At 38.5% G+C, this 15,427-nt stretch overlaps 1 pseudogene; it reads left to right on the top strand.

Moving 5' to 3' along the window:
* Positions 1 to 2,406: 2,406 nt before the first annotated feature.
* On the top strand, positions 2,407 to 2,517 carry LOC143639575 (U4 spliceosomal RNA; annotated as a pseudogene).
* Positions 2,518 to 15,427: the final 12,910 nt, after the last annotated feature.

Genomic DNA, 15,427 nt, shown 5'->3' with positions numbered 1-15,427 from the left:
TTTCTCTATGTAGTCTCAGGACCTGTTGTCACCACATGGCCTCTCCAGTAGTAATATGTAGCATCCATACAAAGCATGCCACTTAGACCTCCCTTTAAGGGAGAACCTGCTGTGAAAAATGTAGTTACCTCACAGCCTCTAGGTGCTGTAACTCTGGAATCCATTATAGCCTTTACTAAGGTCATATTCTCTCTGGCCTTCATATAGCCATTTATTTAACACATTAGGGACACTAGAGTCAAACCATTTCTGCCCATTAAGGGACTTCTCTGATGGGCAGTCTTTTCTCTGAAGCTCCTCATCAGCCTGGCCAAGAATTTTTCAGAGCTGCTTCCTATCCAACCCTCCTTTCTTCCTCTCACCCTTGGCAAGTGTCAAATCCACAACAGAATCTGAATTCTTTCCCAGGGTACACCTGTTTTCTCTCTCCCTTTTTCCTTCATTAGCATTTCCCTTCATAAATCTCTCTCACATATAATTTGGTTTTAGTGTTTGCTTCTTGGAAGATCCAAACTGATGGGACTCCCCAAAACAAATATTCCAAAAGAAAGGAAGAAAAACTAACCACTGGTCATAAAAGTCAGGCCCAGTACTGACCCAGGGTCACTTCTGCTACATTCTATTATTTAACTCAAGTCACAAGTCAGCCTAACTAGATGTGGGAGGGGACTACCAGAGCATGAGTATTTGTGTCTGTGATGATGGGGATGGAACCCAGGGATTCAGGCACTCTGTCACTGAGCTACAGCCCGCCATGAATACTGAGGCCACCTTTAGAGACTAGCTATCAAAACTGTACATACGTTATACCTCAATTTTTAAAGTTTTTCTTAAAAAAAAAAAGGCCTTGGGCTGGGGTTGTGGTTCAGTGGTAGAGCACTTGCTACCATGTGTGAGGTACTGGGTTTGATTCTCAGCACCAAATACAAATAAATAAAATAAAAGTCTATTGTCAACTAAAAAAATGTTTTAAAAAATAGAGGCCTTGCAGTCAAGTTGGAGATGAATGTACTGTGGAAGTCAACACCAGAGTGGAACTTCTGGAAAACACCACCTGGTTTGTGCCATGTGGCTGCATTAAAAAAGAGATTGGCGGTGGCTGGGGAAATAGCTCAGTTGATAGAGTTCTTGCCTTGTGTGTACAAGGTCCTGGGTTCAATCTTTAGTAGAGAGAGAGAGAGAGAGAGAGAGAGAGAGGGAGAGGGAGATTGGCAAGTAACACTGCTCATGTTTGGCTTTATATGTGGGCTCAGCTGTGAACTATATATACTTCATTCACTAGGGCCATTCATCTGTCAACTCAGCCTGGTATACCTTTGGGTGATGGGAAAGCATACACAAAGACAGGTTAAGACAAGCATTGGCTGGTTTCCACTGATTTCACCTATAAGCTCTTGTTATGAATTTTTTCAGTTTAATCATTACTTGAGTTTAATATAAACAGTAATCTGATCTAGTTAAGTAATTACACAGCATCAGACCTGAAAATTAGAAGAGTCAAACACTATTGTTTTTTCTTTAAAGAAAACAAGAGACTAAGACACAAAAGAAACAATTGTTTTCTTTTAATTTTTATACATATTGTGCCTCACCAACAAATGCTTGTACTCATAGGTCCAAGGAAAAGCTAAGACAAAAAAATAAAAATAAAAGTTGAGCTGGGCATGGTGGTGCACACCTGTAATCCCAGCGGCTCAGGAAGGTGAGGCAGGATTGTGAGTTCAAAGCCAGCCTTAGCAAAAGTGAGGTACTAAACAACTCACTGAGACCCTGTCTCTAAATAAAATATGAAATAGGGCTGGGGATGTGGCTCAGTGATTGAGTGCCTCTGAGTTCAATCCCTGGTACCAAAGGAAAAAAAAAGTTGAGGTAGGCCAGGCATGGTGGTGCATGCCATCCCAGTAGCACTGGAGGCTAAAGCAGGAGGACTGCAAGTTCAAGGCCAGACTCAGCAATTTAGCAAGGCTCCAAACAACTTAGTGAGAACGTTTCAAAATAAAAAAATAAAAAATAACAGGTTCAGTGGGATGTGACTCAGTGGTTAGGCTCCCTTGGGTTCAATCCTTGGTACCAAAGGAGGGAAAAAAAGAATGTTTTTCATCAAAATGTTCATTCAGTTTTGCTTGTTCTAGAATTTCGTTTATGGGCTGGGGAGTTAGCTCAGGGATAAAGCACTTGCCTCGAATGGCCCAGGATGTGGGTTCAATCCCCAGTATCACACTCAAAAAAAAAAGTTCTAAATAGAATTTCATTTGGTATCCAAGAGAATGGCTCCTTCCATGCAACATAATGTTTCTGAGAGTCATTTATGTTGTTGCATGTGTCCTATTTGTTTCCTTTTTTATTACTCAACAGTATTCCACTGTACAATACACCTCAAGTCAATTATCCATTCTCTACTGATGGAGCTTTGCACAGCGGCAGTATCGTAGCCAATGAGGTTTATCCGAGGCGCGATTATTGCTAATTGAAAACTTTTCCCATTCTCTACTGATGGATATTTGGGTTGTTTCCAACTGGGGTTCTTATGAGGAAAGTTACTATTGAATACTTTTGTATAGTTTTTGGGCATGTGTGGACAAATGTTTTCATGACTCATAAGGAAATACCTAGACATGAGATTTGTGGCTACTAGGGCAGGTATATATGTAACTTGATAAGGAACTGACAAAAAGTTTTTCAAAGTTGTACCATTCCTACCACCAATTCAAGATAATTATTCCACATTCTTGCCATTGTTGGTTTTTTAAAATTTCAGTTACCATAGTACTATTCTAATTGGGCTTTAATTCCCTTTCCATGATAACTTAATGATGTTGAGCACCTTTACATGTGCTGATTGGACATTCCTAAATCTTCTTTTGAGACTTGTCTGTTTTTAATGAATTAAATATCCTCTTTTTACTGTCTGCTTTAATCTCCCTTAAAGAAGCTGTTATCCAAGTTTTCTGCCTAAAACAGTTCCATGATGAAACAGAACAATTCTAGCAGTATGCATAGCCAAAATAACTTTTTATACTGGTCCAGTTTCATGGTAAAAATTAAATGCCATTGGCCAGGCGTGGTGGCACACACCTGTAATCCCAGCGGCTTGGGAGCCTGAGACAGGAGGATCGCAAGTTCAAAGCCAGCCTCAGCAAAAGTGAGGTGCTAGGGAGCTGAGGTTGTGACTCAGTGGTAAAGTGCTCACCTATCACATGTTGGGCACTGGGTTCAATCCTCAGTACCACATAAAAATAAATAAAGTAAACATATTGTGTCTATCTATAACTAAAAAAAAAAAGAAAAACATTTTTTTTAAAAAAAGTGAGGTGCTAAACAACTCAGTGAGACCCTGTTTCTAAATAAAATACAAAAAATAGGGCTGGAAATGTGGCTCAGTTGTCAAGTACCTCTGAGTTCAATCCCCGGTATACCCCCCGCAAAAAAAAAAAAAAAAAAAAAAAAAAAAAATTAAATGCCCTTGCGGAAATAAATTTTGGATGTTACCTTCCCAAAGTAAAATGCTGACTCTAGCAGTTTTTTCCAACTTTGGTGTATAAACAGTTTTGCCACAAGCATGACAACTAGAGGCTATGATCTATTATAAATAAATTATGTTTTTCAAAAAACAGTATATTTGCTTTTAAATGAACTCTGGCCTGGGGGAACACTGTAAATCATAGCTATTTCTATTCCCACAAAATGAGGCTGAGGTAACAAGTACATATATATTAATCAATGAGTCTTCCAAATCTTTAGAATGGTTGTCATAAAATAAACTATACAATTTCATTAAAAGATGAGCAAGAAAACTTCATTTTGCCTACTACAAAGTATTTCAGTAAAGAATAAAACACACATATATATTTTCCAGTACAGAGATTGAATCCATGGATGCTCTACCATTAGATCCACATCTTGAGTTTTTTTTTTTTTAATTTTTTGATAGGTCTAGCTAAGTTGTTCAGACTGGCCTCAAAATTGGAATTCTCCTACCTCAATCTCCCAAGTAGCTGAGATTACAAACATGCACTATCACAGGCAATAAGGATCAAAATCTTATATAAAGGAAGTCTTGGATTTCTGAGGTAGGATTATACAAATTGAACTAACTTTAATGTTGGATCTCACTGGCTTCTCTGGATTCCTCTTCATACTTAAGGATTAGTCCGTTTGAATGCTTGATGATTATTACATCTTTGCTGGTGATGGCTTATTAGTTGGTATTTCTATGTTCTGTAAGGAACTTAACATTACTGAATGTAGTCATAAGTGTGATGCTGGTGGTATGGTGGCCATTAGATATGCCTCATTCCATTTAAACTTGACCCAAAAAAACTCTTATCTTCTTGTGTATCTATTGCATTATGCAGACATTTTAACATTTTAACGTTTTCCGAGTTTTGCCTACCATTCTTATATTTGAACTTTCTGTTTGACTACTGATGACAATTCTTTCCTGCTTTACAGTAGCAACTTGTTTTTCTTAGTAGTTTAGGTAGATTTTACTGAGTCACCTAGACTAGTACATCTTAAACCTTGAAATGTGCTGGGTGTGGTGGCACACAAGCCTGGAATTCCAAAGGCTCAGGAGGCTAAGGCAGGAAAATCACAAGTTCAAACCCAACCTCAGTAACTTAGTGAGGCTCTAAGCAACTTAGTGAGAGCCTGTCTCAAAATAAAAAATAAAAAGGGCTGGAGGTGTGGTTTGGTGGTTAAGTTGCCCTGGGTTCAAGCCCCAGTTAAAACAAAGAAAAACACAACAAAATACTTAAACTGTATAGAAATCACCTGGAGTTCATGTTAAACTGCAAATTCTAATTCAGTAGATCTAAGGTAGAGCCTTAGAGTCTCCACTTTTAATAAATTTCTAGGGGATACCTATTCTGCTTGCTCACAGATCCCACTTTAGTAGTAAGAGACTATAAAATAATCGTTATCCCATTTCTATTGACATTCAAATGTAATTTATCATTCCATATTTTTAACTACATAAATATTACATTATGGCTGGAAAGAGTCTTTATCTACCTACAGTGCTGTGTTTTCCTTTACCTCATTTACCCTCCCATCTTCTGTTTGTTAATAGACTCCTATTTTATTTTAGGCAGCAATAAAATATGAGCTATTCTGCTTCTTTTTGCTAAGTATCCATTTCCCCAAACTTCTAGGCATCTAACAGTGGCCCTGTGACCCAACATTGCCCAATGGGATGGAAGGGAAGAAGTCTGCTAGGATGCTTCTGGGAAAGCTTTTATTTTCCTGCTAAGAAAGACTGTGATGCAAGCAACAGTTATTGCTCCCTAACTCAAATTAAATCTCACAACCAAGTGCTTCATTGACACTGGTTGTACTAATTTCCTAGAGCTGCCATAACAAATTACCACAAATCTGGTAACAAACAAACAACAACAACAAAAACAAAAACACAGAAATTTATTCTCTCACAACTCTGGAAGTCAGAAATTTGAAATCAATGTGTTGTCAGGCATGGTTTCTTTCTCCTAGTTTGTGGTGGTTTGCTGGTAATCCTGGGAATTCATTGGCTTATAAACGTATCATCTCTGTCTCCAACTTCATATGGCCTTCTTTTGTGTGTGTCTTCTTCTTTTCTGTCTTCTATAAGGACATGGCTCTCATTGGATTTAGAACCCATGCTAGGCCAATGTTTTAGTCAGCTTTTTAACCAGTGTGACCAAAAGACCTGACAAAAACAATTTTAGAGGAGGAAAAGTTTATTTGGGGCTCACTGTTTCGGAGGTCTCAGTCCATAGATGGCTGACTCCATTGCTCTGAGCCTAAGGTATAACAGAGCATCAAGGCAGAAGGGTGTAAACAACTCAGAACATGGCTACCAGGAAGCAGAGAAATACAGACTCCCCTCAACACAGAGGTAACATATACCCCAAAGTCATTCCCCCAGTGACTCACCTCCTCCAGCCACACCCTGTTGGTTTGCAGTTATCACCCAGTTAGGAGATTCATTCACTGATTAGGTTAAAACCCTCATTAAACCAATCATTTCACCTCTTAGGTCTCTTGCACTGACACATGAGCTTTTTTTTTTTTTTAAAGAGAGAGTGAGAGAGGGAGATGAGAGAGGGAGAGAGAGAGAGAGAATTTTAATATTTATTTTTTAGTATTCGGCGGACACAACATCTTTGTTTATATGTGGTGCTGAGGATCGAACCCGGGCCGCACGCAAGGCAGGCGAGTGCGCTACCGCTTGAGCCACATCCCCAGCCCCGACACATGAGCTTTTGGAAGATACCTCATATGTAAACCATAACAGGCAGTATAATCTCATTTTTATATTTCCATCTTAATTACATCTAAAAAGGGCTGCGCCAGGTGGTGCATGGCTGTAATTCCAGTGGTTCAATAGGCTGAGGGAAGAGGATCCTAAGTTTAAAGCCAGCCTCAGCAATCTAGTAAGGCTCCTATCAACTTATCAAGACCTTCTAAGTCAAAAAACAAAAAAGTCTGGGGAGTAGGCTCAGTGGTTAAGTGCCCCTGGGTTCGATCCCTAGTACCAAAACCCAAAAAATTTAAAAGGCCATTATTCCAAATAAGGTCATATTTTGAGGGTCCAGGCAGACATATATTTGGGGGGATCCCATTTAACCCACTACAAAGGCCTAATGTGTCTTTTTGAAGGGAGACCATCTTTTAGCTCATACTTGATCCCTGAAGCTTGTGAAATCTAGGACATTTAAGAAAGGGCTTCTTTTCAGTCCACCACAGTCACTATTCAAGCTCTTATGTCCCTATGAGAATAAGTAGTTCCTCTGGTCAATCTACTTTTCCATTACCCATCTGAGTTTTGGGGATCATCACAGTGGATCCTAAGGCTGCATACACTATGAACTGTCCTCAAATATCCCATGGCCTCCCTATCAGAGAAGAAAGTCTTTACCACTGCTGCCTCTTACCATTTGGTCTTCCTAACAGCCTGGTGACATGATTTGTAGGTCCAGTGCAAAATGAAAATACAGGGCTCCTTATTTTAAAATTATGAAGAATTTCATGAGGGTAACAGCAGAGCATTAAATGAAGCATGGTGCCCTGTGCAACCACATGAATGACTCGCTCACAAAGCCAGCCTTTCTTCTCAAACCCCAAGAGGTTAACAATCCCTTTTGGGGTTTAGTCAAATCCATCCCCTCCACTCCTTGTCCCTCTGGAAAATGAACACAACGTAGAAACCTTCACCTCCCTTTCGGGCTATTATAGTTTAGATCTGAAATGTCCCCCAAAGGATTCTAGCAAACATGTCACCTCTAAAATGTGTTTACAGGTGAGGTTTTGGGAAGTGATTGGATAATGAGGACTCTAGTTTCATCAGTGGATTAGTTCATTGATACCTAAATTGATTACTAGAATGTAGAACCTAGTTGAGAGAAGTAAGTCACCAGGGGCATGCCTTGGAAAGGTCTATCTTCTCTCCAACCCCTTCTTCTCCCTCTCTCTCTTTCTCATTCCTTCTTTCTCTCTCTACTTCCTGGCTGCCATGAGCTGACAGCTTTTCCCTGCCATGCCCTTTCACCATGATGTTTCTGCCTTGGAACCAGCTGGTCATGGACTGAAAGCCCTGAAACTGCAGACCAAAATAAATCTTTCTTCCTTTACGTTGTTCTCATCATGTATTTTGGTCACAGGGATGAAAACTAACATGGGGACCCAAAGGTTGAAACTCAGAATGCACAGCCCGACTGGCCATAATGAGAGACAAGGAAAAGATCTTCCTAATCATATTTCTGAGGAGTCCACAGCATAAAAATCAGACAAAATAAAAGTAAGCACATTTAAAATCTATCCATAACTTACTCCATTACAAAAGCATGTTGTCATTTATTTTAAAAACAAAAGGCCACTCTCACAAGTTCTGAGGATCCTAGAAAATATGAGGATAGGTCTAGAAGTAAAAAACAAACACACACACAACAAACAAACAAACAAACAAGCACTAAAATATCACATAACTTTTTCTTCTTATTCCAATTTAAATGCCATTATTTTAAGTTCTCAGATGTTCTATGGAATAGGGAAGCTACTGACCAAATTCTTCTGGCTTATGTTTTAAAAACTGACACCAAAAAAAAAAAAAATGTTAGCTTTGCAAAGCCAACCACAGGCTGACATACAAAAAGAAATGAGAACTAAGCAATTTAGGGTGTTAAAAATAGAAATTAGAACTAGTAACAGTGTTACCCCGCTTCCTGGGTTTTTCAAATTTATTTCTTTTAGAAATACAAATATGAAAACTATTTAGGCTGTTTAATTTTTTCAAGATGACTGAGTTTCTTAATTTAAGTATTGTAATAACTCTTTATTGGGGTGGGGGAGTAACCAGGGATTGAACCCAGAGGTGCATAGCCACTGAGCCACATCAACAGTTCTTTTTAATTTTTTTTTTTTTTGTACTGGGGATTGAATTCAGGGGTACTCAACCACTGAGCCACATCCTCAGCCCTATTTTATATTTTATTTAGAGACAGGGTCTCACTGAGTTCCTTAGTGCCTCACCGTTGCTGAGGTTGGCTTTGAACTTGCAATTCTCCTGTCTCAGCCTCCAGAGCTAATGGGATTATAGGTGTCCGCCACCATGCCCAGCTTCAGTGTTCTTTCTGTTAGGGCTGCAGAGCTAATATATTTCTGTTTTCATCATAATAGCAGGTTTTGAAAACATTTTTATAGTAGATGGACACAAAATCTTTATTTTTATGTGGTACTGAGGATCAAACCCAGTGCCTCACATGTGATAGGCAAGCATTCTACTAACTGAGCTACAGCCTTAGCCCAATAGCAGGGTTTTTCCAACAAAGTTTGCTATGTAGCTTTCATAATTTTAAGTCTGTTGTTTTACAAAGTAAATAAAACAAAATATATATGATGTGAAAATGTAACACATACAATCCCACAACTACGTATAATTCAGTGAAATAAAAGTAAACTTTCATCCCATGAGAAAGTGTAGATATAAGTACATATATGAAAAAATGCTTCTCAAATTCATGAGTCATTAAATTATTTCATGGAAAGATGTACAAATAGTAAGTATGTATAAAAAATGCCTGATTTCACTAGAGATATAAAAAGGTATATTAGCTGGGGATAGTAATGCACATCTGTAATCCCAGCTTCTTTTTTTTTTTTAAGAGAGAGTGAGAGTGAGAGAGAGAGAATTTTTTAAATATTTATTTTATTTTAGTTATGGGCGGATACAACATCTTTGTTTGTATGTGGTGCTGAGGATCGAACCCGGGCCGCACGCATGTCAGGCGAGCGCGCTACCGCTTGAGCCACATCCCCAGTCCTAATCCCAGCTTCTTGGGAGACTGAGGCAGAAAGATTGCAAGTTCAAGGGCACACTGGGCAACTAACCAAGACTCTGTCTCAAAATAAAATGGAAGAGCTGGGTGCAGTGGTGCATGCTTGAAATCCCAGCTGCCCCGAGACTGAGGCAGGAGAATCATGAGTTCAAAGCCATTCTTTGCAACTTAGTGAGGTCCTGTATCTAAATAAAATATAAAAAGGACTGGAGGTATGACTCAAGGGCTAAGCAACTAGGGTTCAATTTCAAAAAAAAAAGAAAAGGGAAGGGCTGGGAATGTAGCTCAGCCTGCATGAGACCAGTCCCTCCTACTCAGAAGGCTGAGGCAGGAAGCTCACTTGAGCCCAGGAATTGAAGACTAGCATTGGCATCATAATGAGACCCATCTAAAAAAAATGGGGGTTGAGGAAGTGTATCTCAGTGGTACAACACTTGCCTAGCATGCTAAGGCCCTGAGTTTGATCCTCAGGCTGCAAAAAAAAAAATGTATATTATAATAACTTATCCCAATATTAACCATATAACAATTACCAACTGTCATACTCTAGAAATATAATTATAAGAAATATCCATTCCATAACTATGGGAATCTTAGCATCTACAAAAAGGAAGAAGGGTGTGTTAGCAAATGAGTACTGATATTATTTAGGTGCTAATCAGAAATCTGTATGCAGTTCTACGTTCTAAAGAAAGGAATGTTCAGCCAGGTGCGGTGGTGTACACCTGTAATCCCAGTGACTCAGGAGGTTGAGGCAGAAGGATCACAAGTTCAAAGCCTATCTCAAGCAACTTAGCGAGACCCTGTCTCAAAATAAAAAATAAAAAGGGCTGGAGATATGACTCAGCGGCTAAGTGCCCCTGGGTTCAATTCCTGGTACAAAAAAAAATAATTAAAGAAAGGAAGAAGAAGGGAATGTTTATTCTATCCAAACAGTAGGGTACGCTTCCTTCAGGAGGTAAACCTTGTTCTGTCTTGAAAAATGTTAAAAATATTCAATGGTCATTTGGTCTTTGGGACTTAGGATAGGTTACTATATTCCAAGTAAAGCAGCAGGAGCAGCCAGAATGCAGTGAAATGGTAAGGTGCAAAAAGCTCAGTATTCCTGGGATCTATGCGTTTGAGGCTGGGGAAGTAGTATCGTGAGATAGTATGTGTCAGACAGTCATTTGTAAGAACTAAGGACTTTGAACTTTATTTCATAAAGACTCATAAGTCATGGACTAGTCTTTTCTATTTATTTCCTACCCTGGATCATCCTGATTCAGAGAAGCTATTGTGATCAATGATTACTGTGACAGATTTTCTGAAAAATGCTTTCTATCCTTCATTTCCCTCTGTTCATGCCTTGGGTAGTCAGGCCCCTTCACTATGACTCTAGGCTTGGTCATGTGACTTGCTTTGGAGAATGGGACAATAATAAATAGGAGACTTGAGAAGTGCTTTCATGTTGAGGTTGTACCTGGGACCTGTGGAACCATCACCATGTAACCCAGTCACCTTCATCACCCCAGCCAACAGCCAGCTCCTATGCCAAATATGTGAGTAGTGCATACTAAACCAATCATTTCTATTAATGCATACTCATTAGGGAAAAGCAGAAAGATAGAAAGAAGGAAACATTTTATCCATAATCATACTATCTAATTATAACCATCATAAGCTTTTTTAGTTTATTTCCATTTTTCCCTCTGCAAAAACGTGTTTTCTTTATGGTTATAATCCTTCTAAAGGACACATTTATATCTTACTTTTCAATTTGTATTAAACAAGCATATTTTCTCATATATTACTCTTCAAATATTCCACGATTAATGGCTGAATAATAGTCTATCCCGTGAATGAAATATAATTTCTTTGCTGTTGTTGGGGAATGAGGTATATGATTCAATAAACCTTCATAAGCATAAAACTCTTTCTAAATTTAGGATTATTTCCTTATAATTTTCCCATCAAGCAGAGTAACTGGATCAAAAGGCATGAATATCTTGGGATTTGTTTCAGTGGCAGAGCACTTGCCTAGCACGTAAAAGGTTCTGAGTATAGTCTTCAATCCTGGAAAAGAAAAGACATGAATATCTTTCAGGATCAGTACATATTGGCAACTTTCATACAGGATTTCTTTCTTTCTTTTTTCCTGCCTCCCTCCCTCCCTTCCTTTCTTTTTTTGCTGCTGGGGATTGAACCCAGGGCTGCTTAACCACTGAGCTACATCCCCAGCCCTTTTTAAATTTTTTATTTTGAGACAGGATCTCACTAAGCTGCTTGGGTCTTGCTAAATTGCTGAGGCTGGCTTTGTACTTGCCATCCTCCTGCCTTGGCCTCCCTAAATGCTGGGATTACAGGCCTGTACCACCACACCCAATTTGTTTTGTTATGTTTTAGTAGTATTGGGGATTGAACCCAGTGGTGCTCTACCACTGAGCTACATCCCCAACCCTTTTTATTTTTTATTTTGAGATAGGATCTTGTCAAGTTGCTAAGTCTGGCCTTAAAATTGTGATCCTCCTGCCTTAGTCTCCTAAATTGCTGGGATTACAGGTGCACCATGGCCCTGTGGGTTTTTCTGATGCTATTCATTTTGTTTTGTTTTTCATCTTGTTAATTTTTAAAAGAAGTAAATTCTGGTTCCCATTTCAATTACTTCTCCAATATTAATGAGGTTGATAGAATTGGAAAGTCACATATTCTCAGTCCCTATCAGAGTACTAGGCCAGTTGATTTCTTATATATCTCTTATATGTCTTTCTTCCTATAATCTACACAATAGCTTCCTCAAATCTTGTATACAGTAAGTGCCTAGAAATAGCTATCTATTTTATTCTGTGTTTGCACAGCAATTTACAAATACTGAGAAAACATCAGGGGCCAGGCATGATGGCATACACTTGTAACCCAGTGGCTCAGCAGGGTGAGGCAGGAGGATTGCGAGTTCAAAGCCTGCCTCAATAAAAAGTGAGATGCTAAGCAACACAGGAAGACCCTATCTCTAAATAAAATAGAAAATAGTACTGGGGATGTGGCTCAGTGGGAAAGTGCCCCTGAGTTCAATCCCTGGTACCCAAACAAAAATAAAAAGGAGAAAACATCAGCTGTCCATATCCAAGAATGGGCCTATCAACAAGAATTTTATTGCTAGGAGGCCCAAACTCCCCCAATACTACCCCTTGCCAGGAATCCATACCACAATATTTTTCGCACTTATAGATAAATACCCCAACTGTTGGCATTTTTAAGAATTTTGCTCAAGAGTTCCATAGATATAAATATTAGATAATGTGAACAGACTCTTAGGGAGGAGGGGGGTTCTTGGTTCATAGAACAAAAAATCAAATGTAGTAGCAAGAATGGAAAAATGTTATTACCAGATTTTTCTTATACAATTATCTCAAAAAAAAAAAAAAAAAACCTTCCCACAACTTTACTGCCACCATCCTATCTGAAACACATTTGTACTTACCTGGATTACTACAATGTCTTCTCAATTCCATCTGATCTCCTTTATAGTCAATGCTCCTGAAGACTTCAGAAATCTTCCTTTCTCCTTTATTCATTTGACAGAGAAGGAAACTTGCATAGGTGACTTGGTCAGCCTCCTCTGACACATTTTTAGTTACATACCACCCCCTCAGTGGGAAAAATGTAAATGCATAAGCCCAAATCAAACCATTCCTTGTCTATAGGATTTGAGCCTTTCCCATGCCTAGATAGGAAAAGAACCTTGGTTATTGTCTAGGCAACCTTTAGTAGCCTCCCTCACCTGTTCAATTCCCAGCCTACAACATGGAGGGAAAAAACCTTCCTTATATTTGTTCATTCCATAAATCTTGAATATCTGCTATGGGATGGGAAATGTGCTATATACTAGGGACAGGACAGTGAGGAGGAAATAAATGACCCTAGTATTTGGGCACTTACATTCTAGCCAGATATACTGACTAAAGTAAATAAACAAATGAAGAGAAAATTCATACAGTATGATAAGCGCTAGAAAGAAAACAGTGTTAGACTAGTCTAGAAAGTCATGGGAAGGGATAGTTGACAAAGACCTCCCTGAAAAAAATGACATTTAAACAGAGACTTGAAAAAAGAAAAGAAAGGGAAGGGTTGGGTATATGGAGAGGCTGAAAATGAACAATCAATTCAAAGGCTCTGAGGTGGAACAAAAAATTGGCAAATTGAGTGAACTGAAAAAAGACTAGAACATTCTTGGTGCACAGTGAGAAAGAGGAAGTTTAATATGAAATGTACCTGAGACGTAAGCAAGACTCCAATCATACAAGGCCTTAGAGACTATGGTAAAAGACATTGGATTTTATTCACAGTAAATGAGAAAGCACTGATGAGTTAAATAAGGGAAGAGAAATCATTAAATATTCCTTGATGTTTTGTGGTAAATGAGTTGCAATGGGCAAGGGTGGTGGTGGAAAGCCCTAGTAGGAAGTTATGGCTCTAGTCAGGTGAAAGATTATGGTGATTGGGATTGGGCTGGTGGCATGAAGATGTTAAGAACTGAAGGGACCTAAGATACATTTTAAAGGTAAAATCAAAAGAAATGGCTTTAGTGTGGTGGTGCATGCCTGTAATCCCAGAGGATCAGGAGGCTGAGGCAGGAGGATCCTGAGTTCAAATTTACTGTTCATTTTCAGCCTCTCCATATACCCAACCCTTCCCCTTCTTTTCTTTTTTCAAGTCTCTGTTTAAATGTCATTTTTCTCAGGGAGGCCTTTGTCGACCATCCCTTCCCATGACTTTCTAAACTAGTCTAACACTGTTTTCTTTCTAACGCTTATCATACTGTATGAATTTTCTCTTCACTTGTTTTCCAGCCACAGCAGGAAAGCCCTAAGCAACTCATTGAGACCCTGTTTCTAAATAAATTGTTTTAAAAAGGCTGGGGAATGTGGCTCCCCTGGGTTCTATCTCCAGTACCAAAAAAAATGCTTTAAAAAATTTAATTTCACCAAATAGAAATAGACTGATTTGTTTCATGAATAATTTTTTTAAAAAAATTACATATATCATTAAATATCCCTAGATCAAAATGACAATAAGATAGGTGAAAATTTTCTAAAAGATAAGTCATACTGATGCTATTTCTTAAATAATAAATCTCATTAAATATCTCTAGATTAAAATGGCAAAAAGATAGGTTAAAAGCATTCGAGAAATAAAAAGTAATTTATCCTGCCATTTGTGATTTACAGAAATTACTCTAAAAGACTTAGATGAAATTTATAATTGGATGACTGATGACTCACTGAATGTCTAATCTGGAAAAATAAACTTTTAAAAATAAAATTGCTTATAGATTGAATGTAGAAAGTGGAATCGAGGATGACTCACCCAAGGTTTTGGTTGAGTAATTAGTTGATTGACACTGCCTTTTACTGGGATAAGGACAAGTGAGCAGGGCACAGGGTAAAGGCTGTGCACAGGGATTCAAGTTTCAGTTCTGGATAGGTTAAATTTGAGATGGACTTAGTCTTCTTTACTCTGGATAAAGCAAACATAAGGTGGTTCTTTATGAAAATAAATGTGGCCTAAACTGGCACAACAACAAGTTGAGAACTAATAACAGTGGAGGAAGAGAGTGGAATTTGTAAAAGAACCCCCCCCCAAAATAAAATCACCTGGAACTTGTTGAATAATTAAACTGTGAGGTAGGCACAGGATTATTGCTTTATCGTAATAGATAAGTAAACAAAACTAGTAGAAACTTAAAAACTCATCCTAAACTACACAGGTAATTAAGAAAGAAGCTAGGGTTATATAAATTGCATAATTTATAATAAATGTGAATGAGATCACCTTATTTTCCTATGACCTTGTCTTCCAGCTCTGAATTGCACCTTCTGTGTTTGGCTGATGAAGTCAGGGCTGAGAAACTACATTTTTGCTTTGCCAGCTGCTTGCTGTTAGGCTCTGCCACCAGAGGGAGCTAGATAGAAACTGTAAATATGGAGAAGAAATTTACTCTTACCCCTCTGCTTCTTACACCTTGGCTCTAGTAGTTCTTCCCAGAGAGAAAAATCTCCCACCCTTCCTCTGAGGTCTGGGTCCCAGGCCCCTCCTCTAAGTTTTGAAGTTTTAATAAGTAGAATCTTTTCTTT

The sequence above is a fragment of the Callospermophilus lateralis genome, chromosome X (genome assembly GCF_048772815.1).
Source record: "Callospermophilus lateralis isolate mCalLat2 chromosome X, mCalLat2.hap1, whole genome shotgun sequence".
Taxonomy (NCBI): domain Eukaryota; kingdom Metazoa; phylum Chordata; class Mammalia; order Rodentia; family Sciuridae; genus Callospermophilus; species Callospermophilus lateralis.
The sequence above is the reverse complement of the archived record's forward strand: the minus strand, read 5'-3'. Positions and strand labels throughout refer to the sequence as shown.